Below are 8,668 nucleotides of genomic sequence, written 5' to 3' on the forward strand. Positions count from 1 at the left end.
GTATCACCATCCTCCTCAGCTTCTCCGTCAGCCACAACACACAAAAGAAGCATACAGACATTGTGCTAATCTGTTCTCGTTCTGCGTTGTGTTTTTCCTTGTGTCCACTAGCATCGAGTTCCTCGAGGACACCCCCGGAGGTGGTTACCTTTGGCCATTTATGCGCGTGTGTCTCTTTCGCATAAATTCACATTATGTTTGCCTGGTGCGCCCATCCGGAGGACGGAGAGAGTGAGAGCACGGTAGCGATGGATCTTCGCTGGATTCCAGGGAAATGTCGTGACGACCACCACGCAGTGGTCCCGCAACAAAGCGAACCCGGTTGGAGGGGTGCATCGGGCTACATCCTTCGCCCCGTCGCGCGCTATCTCACACTCTACGCTTCGGTTGGTTTTTATGACTTATGACCTTCCATTCCATTAGGACACCCGGCCAGACCAACGAGACCAGCCAGCGACTAGTGTCGCGTTCTGCTTTTATCATTATTTTTATTCCCTCGCCATCATCCTTATTATTGTTCACCCTCGTGATGCTCGTTGTCTTCCTCCTCCCACCGGGCGATTACCGCCTCGCCCAGCCGGTAACAATGAAAAATGATCGGGAAAATATGTTTTTCCTTCCTTCTTTCTGTCCCCCCGGCCCGGTTTCTTCAGTTCCAGCGCGAGACTTACAAATCGTCGAAACGCCAACCCGGGCGAGATGTCCTTTTTGTCGCGAACGTGTTTTTTTGCTTCTCTTTGGCCGCTCTCACTCCATGAGGGGGCCGCGCTGTTATCTTGGCCGTCGAGCGTGAAGATGCGCCACTGGACATCATCGTGGATCGGCCATTTGATAGCGGGACCCTTTCGTCATCATGTAGCGAGTCATGTCATGTGTGAATAGCTGGTCATTGGTGACGGTCATCAGCAGCAGCAAAGGAATGGTGTCAGTAGCGGAAGTGACCGAAATCACGAGGGACGGACGAACACAAAATGAGCGTCCGTTTTGCATGCCCGTGTACGATATTCAATCACGGGCTCTTCAATCCCCGGCTAGCTAGCATTTTGGGCCGGAAGTTTGGTCATAAAACGTGTAAAGGGTCACGAAGAGCTTCACGCACTGTTGGCAACCGACACACGGCCAACGAGCAGAAGATTCTGCTCACTGACGGAAGACGGAAGGCGAGCACTGGCCACCGGAAGCACTGGTAGCACGGAAAGAGGGATGTTGGCCATAAGGTACGGGTAATTGAGTTTTAAAGTTGATTTTTCATTTGAGCCCGCACACACGCATCGGCGTACGCGTTCGGCACGTGCCACGCCGTATCCTGATTCCCGTTGGCTAATAAGCCAATGCGCGACGTTGCACTTTACCAGTCGGAGAGACTCTGTTGTGGAAAGTGGTTCGTAATTAAAAACGGAAGCGTAATGTACACCGATTTGTGTGCTGGGCCAAGCTGGTGTTAGGGCTGGTGGGTTGCACCAGCAGCGGTTGTGATGCTTCACCTCGGGGGTGAGTTAATGCATCGAACCGGAATAAAGGGCATGGGAAAAGGAAGTGGATGAACTTTGATATAGTTTGCCGTTGGAACCATGGCCCACTAATGGCTGTGAGCTGGGTGTGAGGAATGGGTTTGAGTTAATGAAATCAAAACAATAGTAGCGTCGGTTGCGGATTTGTTTAAATGGAATGTAGCTTATGCTGAGATAATTCACACTTTTTGTGATCTATAGTAGCAATACAGATTGAAAGCAGTTAGCTGTTACTAGATTTTGTGTCTAGTTTACACATTATATCATATTTTAGTTTGTGCTTGAGGGGGACTATGATTAGTGCGGGTTGAAAAAAGGTTCATTTTCGATGATTTTTTGTGAAGAAACCATTTAACTTATTTTTTTTCAATTACATGCCAGAATAATCTACAACTTTCCAAGATTATTTGGTTGTTTTTTTGGGAAGATTTGATGAAAACTTCGTACTAGGCATCAATTTTAGAAAGGCAATGATCAAACCGGGTTCGTCGCTTAGCGGGCAAGTCTTTTGATTCGCACCAAAGACGGTGTCCATCGTAGCTGCGTGATGGGTCGTCGGTAAAATACAAATCGATATTCTTTTGATAGATTATAAGTTTATCTAGGTAGCTCCGTTGAGGTTTTGTTGAATTTCTGCTTTTTCGATTTTTAGCAGATTTTTAAAGTTGAAAAAGTGATACTTTTTTAAGATTTTGCCCTAAAAATCGAGTTTTCATATTTTTTTAAAAGTTAACAACAATTGTTATAAAAAATCGAAAGAACTACCTGGTAAATAGTGTCAAGTGACGATTGCATGATCGATGTTTTCAACACTGTGCTCAACACCCCAACAGCTGAAAATTTTAAAAGAAATATCCCTTTTTTGATGTTGCAGCTGATTTCCCTAATTCCCTGGCTACTTCAATCGCATACCCTCCAACTTGTTGATGATTCAATTGGCTCGGCATCCAGTAACAGAGACATAAAACTCTGGACAGAAGCATCCGGGAAAACCTCTCTACAGCACGTTCGTGACACACCTGGCCTTCCTTAGCCCTTAGCCCACACCTCTGCTGGGCCAGATGAGCATAATTTCCATCGAAACAGCCGCCGACCGACGATGGATCAATTCACGTAAGCCCACTTCAGTGCCACCTTGACGGGGATCATTATGCTAGAGGGTTTTCCCAGAAATGCAAGTCAATCCAAAGGGAGAGTCACCAGTCATCGCTCACGCGCGCTTGCCACGACGTCCATTACATTTGATCGTGTGCCCCCATTAGCGGCATCGTTGAGGGTGCGGTGCTCTAATTTACATGCAGACCGGGGGACGATGGACAATTTATAATCATAATGTTTGATGTTTGATGGTCTTCACGCGAGACGATGATGGTTCTTTCGAGGAGTGTCATCATGATTACGTGGCTAAAAACAATCGAACAACGGACCGAACCGGAGGCACGTGGCCGACCGGACGTCGCCGGTACGCGTAAGTGCACTTTGGCGAAGGAAGTGACACTCACCCCCGGGCCAGCGCACAATGGACATGGACAGCGAGTGATCGTTTGCATATTGACAGGACGAAAGGATCCGCTCGCGATGGGATTGTGGTGGTGATTGATTTAAAATCAAATCACAAATGGTGAGAGTCCTAAAAGGAGACTGTTTTTAAGGTTTTTGGACACCATTTAATAGGCGATATGATTCCAAAGAGAAGCAACACACCCGTACACTGTTCCGTCAAATGTCGTCAACTGCCTTCCTATTCTCTCTACCTTTACTTTTCCCTAGGATTGTAAAATAATTTGAATTTTACCCAAAAAAAAAGAGAAAAAGAAGAAAAGGATCCTCGAAGAGCACCTGCGTTGACCGCCGCAGTGACAAAGAAAATCAAATTATCGTAATCCGCTGCCGCTGCCGCTGCTGGTGCTGGTGTGGTCCTCTGTCGGTCCCCTGTCGAGATGACCATGGCCATTTCAACTGCCGGATGTCCGGATGGAAGCACCGTACCGTACCGAGAGAGGAAGAGATCCGCCGGGTCGCCCTGGAATTTACATATTTTCCAAACAGTTAACGGTAAAGCAATTACGGTTCAATGAGCAGCAAACAATGCGTTTGGCGAGACATTAATTTAGCTAAGCACAACGAACAGCACTGCAAAGGCGTTCGTTCGGTCATTGTTTGAGCTTGAGCTGACTAATTGGAATTGGCCAGAGCTGGAAGGACTGAGGGACTTTTGCGGCATAAATACTCGGAAGCGATGCTTCATAATGCTTCATTGCCGGTAAGCGCAGGGTAATTGTAGCGAAAAGGAAATAGCTGCTTTACTGGACCGAAAACGAAATTCTCATATGCTGAAAAGAATTTCAAAAAGTCCAGAAATTGGGATAAAAACGAAGCGAAAAATGAAATAACAAACATAGAATGTTAATTCACGAAGAATAAGTTTCCCTTCCGAAAAAGAATGCTATCATCAATCGAATGCCACGTCCCTTGGCCCTTTTTCCTTCGATATAAGCTGATACACTCTTCAAACGGACGCGTTCCTGACACCTTCCTGCCAGCGCGCTATTGATATCCATTGTTCCTCATTAGTTATTTCACTAATCACGTTCGTTAACACGCTACATTAGACAGTCCACACCTCCATCCAGCTTTTCCTGCGCCGATTCGGTGGCCAAAAAGGGAAAGAAAGGAAATTAACGAACAAACAACGAGAACAACAAAAAGAGAGAGGAAGAAACATCTGTCTAGCGCAAGGAATTGCTGCCGCTGATACCGATGTTTCGAACGTGAGGCCCAAGTCAAGCCAGTCACCACCAAGCGACCGCCACTTTCGACAAACTCGAGCGTCACTCGACGAGCACGTATCGTCCTCGGTCGTCCCTCGCTTTCACGCAACGTCCTCCGGAAGTCGGGATCCATTCTTCGAGGCCAGTTCAGCCGCCAGCGCGGGGGGATAATGATGATAACTTTATTTTCGCTCCCGGTCTAGGATTGGCTCATATCCGGTTCCGGCTCCGATTCACAATATTCCGTCCGTGCTCCGTCTATCCGATGGTCCCCCGGGCCACAACGCAGGACGACGCGCATGTCCTTTCGGGCACTCACTTTCACTGGGTTGAGAGGGATCCGTTGACGATGACGAGGACGACCAATCAGAGCACCGACAGTGATCTGGTTAGGTATTAGGCCTTGGCTTTTGCACAACGAAGGACGCATCGTCTTACAATGTATTCATCGCGTCTTTCGTCCTGTGCCGTGGTGTTTCTTGGAAAGGATTCTCCATGAGGTAATTTATTTAAATTAAGTGCTCCGTAGGGTTCTGAAGCGGGTTTGACAAGGAGTACGATAGTAGAAACGGAAGCCATCCCTGGAATGGCCTGACTTGATCAACCTTTTTAGCGGAGAGACCGTTGCGTTTGTGGAAGAGAAGAGCGTTCCCTGTTGAAGGAAGTCATTTGAATACAGGCGATTGATTTGGCGTGCCCAGATGCCCGGTGGCCTTCACAGCCAGTCAAGGTTAAGGATGGACCGGTTTGGATTACTCAACTCGAACTCAAACTGCGTGTCTTTTCGATTTGTTAAAAAAGACAACATTGTCATTTCAAACTGCCCCATCACTACGGTCCCGACGTAACAATCTATCGTATCCATCAATCTCCCTCCCTCTCGTGCTGTTGAGCGCGTACGGTACGAGTAATGGCTTTGTAATTGCGTGTTTAGTTTTCCCAGGTCTCCGGAGCCGACCACCGGTGGGGGAGAGCGCGATGTGACGTGTTCCAGAGAGACATTGACGTTCGAGCTAGAGAGGACTTTTGTGGTCGAACACTTCCTGCAGGAAGGCCGCTGTATTTTGAAGCCCGGAAAAGGGGGTTTCGGTTGTCCAATTGAGATTGATATCAACGGGACGGAAGATTAGCATCTTATTTGCAGTCGCTGGTCGACTGGTGCTGTTCGGGTCGCTTTTACTTTGTGTAATCTGTTGCAAACATTTAACAAACAAATTGGTAGGAAACAGGGGAGTTCAATTGGACAACGAAATAATTTGAAAACAAAACACAATCCCGAAATCTATTGCGAAGAAATAGATTTAGCTGGAATTCTTCTTGCTACGAATACCTTCCCTGCATAAAAAATCCCGACCAAAAACTTATTTAATCCTCGTGTAACAAACGTACCAAAGCACCTTCACACCTCCGCAGCAAATTCTCGGGCTGGGATTAAATCGAATAATTCGACACCATTCAATTCAATCGGTGACAGAACTTGTCTATAATAATGTGTCGCCCGCAACAACTTCTTGGCCCCTGTCTACCTCTCCACGGAAAAGCATATGTCCCCACGGATTGTGTCAATCTTTATTAGTAAATCCCTTATCCGTTCCCGACGGCAGGACCGCCAAAGTGAAAACAAACTTCCTATTACGGTGCATGAAACTTTCTTTCTGTCCCTTTGCCCCAGCGCTGGGATCGAAGGAGTGTTTCGGAAGAAGATAGAGGTCCTCTTCGATTGAAGTTGGTGATGGGCGTGCGAGTTTGGTAATCTGTTTTTTTTTCTCTGTCTTATTTTTTGTTCCATTTCTTGGTCACCAGTTTTCCAACCAGCACCTCTAAATCGTCGAATGGTCGCTTCCAGTATGTGCTATTGTGTTGGGTTAATTGAAAGTTGTTTTGGTTTCTTTCTGTCCATTCTCGGCCTCTCGGGGTACCCCGTTTGTTTGCTTTGCTGTTTGCTGGCCGGTTTTGAAGCTCGTGTAAGTTTGTTTTTCTTTATCTATCAGCGTTTGAGATGTGGTTACACGTTCGGTGAGGGGTAGCGCTATGTTTTTCAGATTATCTTTATTTGTTTTTGTGGGCAAGAGGTGTTCAGGCTCAGGTATTTGTGGAGAAGATCTTGTTTTTTTAATTGAGCTTAAAAATACGTGAATCCATTTTAGATCTTTTGAAGAATTATGCTTTGCTACAGTAGCAGTTCTCCGGTTTTTATTATGTTTTTCCTACATGATTACTTTGAGCATCTTTCTTTGGCTTTATTTTCATTCAAAACCCAAGTTTCATATTTGCCTCTTTTTTCAACAAAGATAAAGTTAGAATTTCCTTTTAATATCAATACTTTCTTATTGGCGTTCAATTGCTACTTTGAAACAATTTGAACAAATGAACAAACAAATAAGCAAGGGCTTCCTATGATTTCGTTCAAGGCTGGGTAATAAGGGAGTAAGGTTTTGTACAAAAAAAAAACATAAAATAGAATATTATTTTTATGTTGTATCATCCAATACTAGCACGATCCGAGCACCAACCGAGAAGACACAGATTGACAGCGATAATTGAAATAAATGGCCACTGGGATTCGCGGCTAATTTATTCACCCAAATCTGTGGGAAACTCTCAACTGCCGCGTGGCTAAACCAAAGGACAACCGCGTTCCATCAACGTAGACCATGAAATGAAACCATTACCAAGCCAAATACAGCCGGGTCCCCTTTCTTTTGCCTTCCAAGGCTCCATTTGCTAAAGCATCATAGCATCGGGAGTCGATCAAAAATTCATAACACCTTTAATGACCCTATTAAACGCTTCCTTACGCCACCCCACAACGCCATTTATTCCTCCCACTCGCGTGCGTGCGTGCGTGCGAGGGAACGAAGGGACGGCCTGTTGTTGTTGTAGGTTGCTGTTGCTGCTGCTGCTTTCGGGCCATCACAAATGGAACGGGGCCGCTCCTCCGCAAACAACCGTGAAAGCAACAAACTGCGTGTCTCACTCCCGCCCGCAGTGGTCTGCATTTTGCCAACAAGGGATTTGTCAACGCGCGACCGAAAGTGAAAGACCGACAACCATTTACACCCTTCTTGTACGCGGCATCTGAATTCAAGGCATCCACCACGGGCCATGTAACCAGCGTGGCAAACAATCTGTTTCCCATCAGGAGTGTGGTGACGACGGTGGCCGCTTGCCTCTTGCCGGCTAACCGAACGGAACCGCCCACGGAATGATTGCTGGCGAGGGGTTGGGCTCGGTAACGATATTTATTTCAATTTTGGATCCAATTTTTCATCACCAACCACCACCACGAGGAGTGTGTGCACAGGGCGGCAGGAGGACATTTCCAGAGCAGCAGCCGTCGGCGCTGGATAGCATGAAAAGGGTGTTTGCGATGTGCTTTCGGGTGAAGGGGGCGCGAGATTAGCATGTTAACAGTTTAATGTTATCTCCGATGTTAACACCTCGTCTTCGGTTATTTGAAAAGTGATTTCGAAAAGAAGTAGGGAGCCATTGTCCTTTTTGTGGTTTCACTGTCTTAGTCACTTCACTTTGCTGATCTCAAAAGAGATGTTTGTTTTAATATTAATCATTCAAATAATCGATTTTTTTGGTTTCTTGTTATTTACCACCCAAAAAGGACTAACAACAAGTGTCCTCATGACTGAATTTTCATTTCTTAGCCAATCTTTTATCAAATGAAAAATTAACTGAAGGAATAAGATGCATTCGTTGAATGTAATGAAGAAATAGGTAGAAGTTTATTATTTTATCAAGCTGCTAAATGCTGTGCCCTACTAGAATGAAGAAGTAAAATGAACTAAGAACTGATAAGCGATTGGATACGATCGAGAAATTCTTTTTTATTACATTTCTGTTCTCCATCAATTTGCTCCTCCTATCAAGCTCTGACAACAGACGAGCTTTTCAGCCAGCTAGCCTGGTAGGACCTGACACATCCCCTGGCGCGGATCAACGACGTCAAATGGACTAACTTTTAACGAGTCGTTTACCAAACAGCTCGCCCACCGGAACCCTGAAGCTGAAACGCGTCAGCGTCAGCGTCAGCTGCTTAAACGAGAAAAGTTTGAAACAAAATGGAGCTCCGTATTTACTGGAATGCGGTTTAATACCAATTTGGCCGGTGAATGGGAATCGTCTCAGCAGCCCATAACCGATTATCAACACCTCCATGTGCATCAAAGCGTAACCGCCGGCCCTTTTATGCAAAAGACTTTTTGACTAACTGATCACACCAAGAACGGCGAGTTCGGTACGATAAGACACGATAAGATTGAATCCCATAGCCAATAAGGAGCCCCTGGATGTACTGTTGACCCGAGCTGGTGAGCATTATTGCCGATTATGACAGCTTAAGGTAATTGAACGCTAGCTTACAACCGAACAAAC

This window comes from Anopheles aquasalis, chromosome 3 (assembly GCF_943734665.1).
Source record: "Anopheles aquasalis chromosome 3, idAnoAquaMG_Q_19, whole genome shotgun sequence".
In the NCBI taxonomy this organism is placed as follows: domain Eukaryota; kingdom Metazoa; phylum Arthropoda; class Insecta; order Diptera; family Culicidae; genus Anopheles; species Anopheles aquasalis.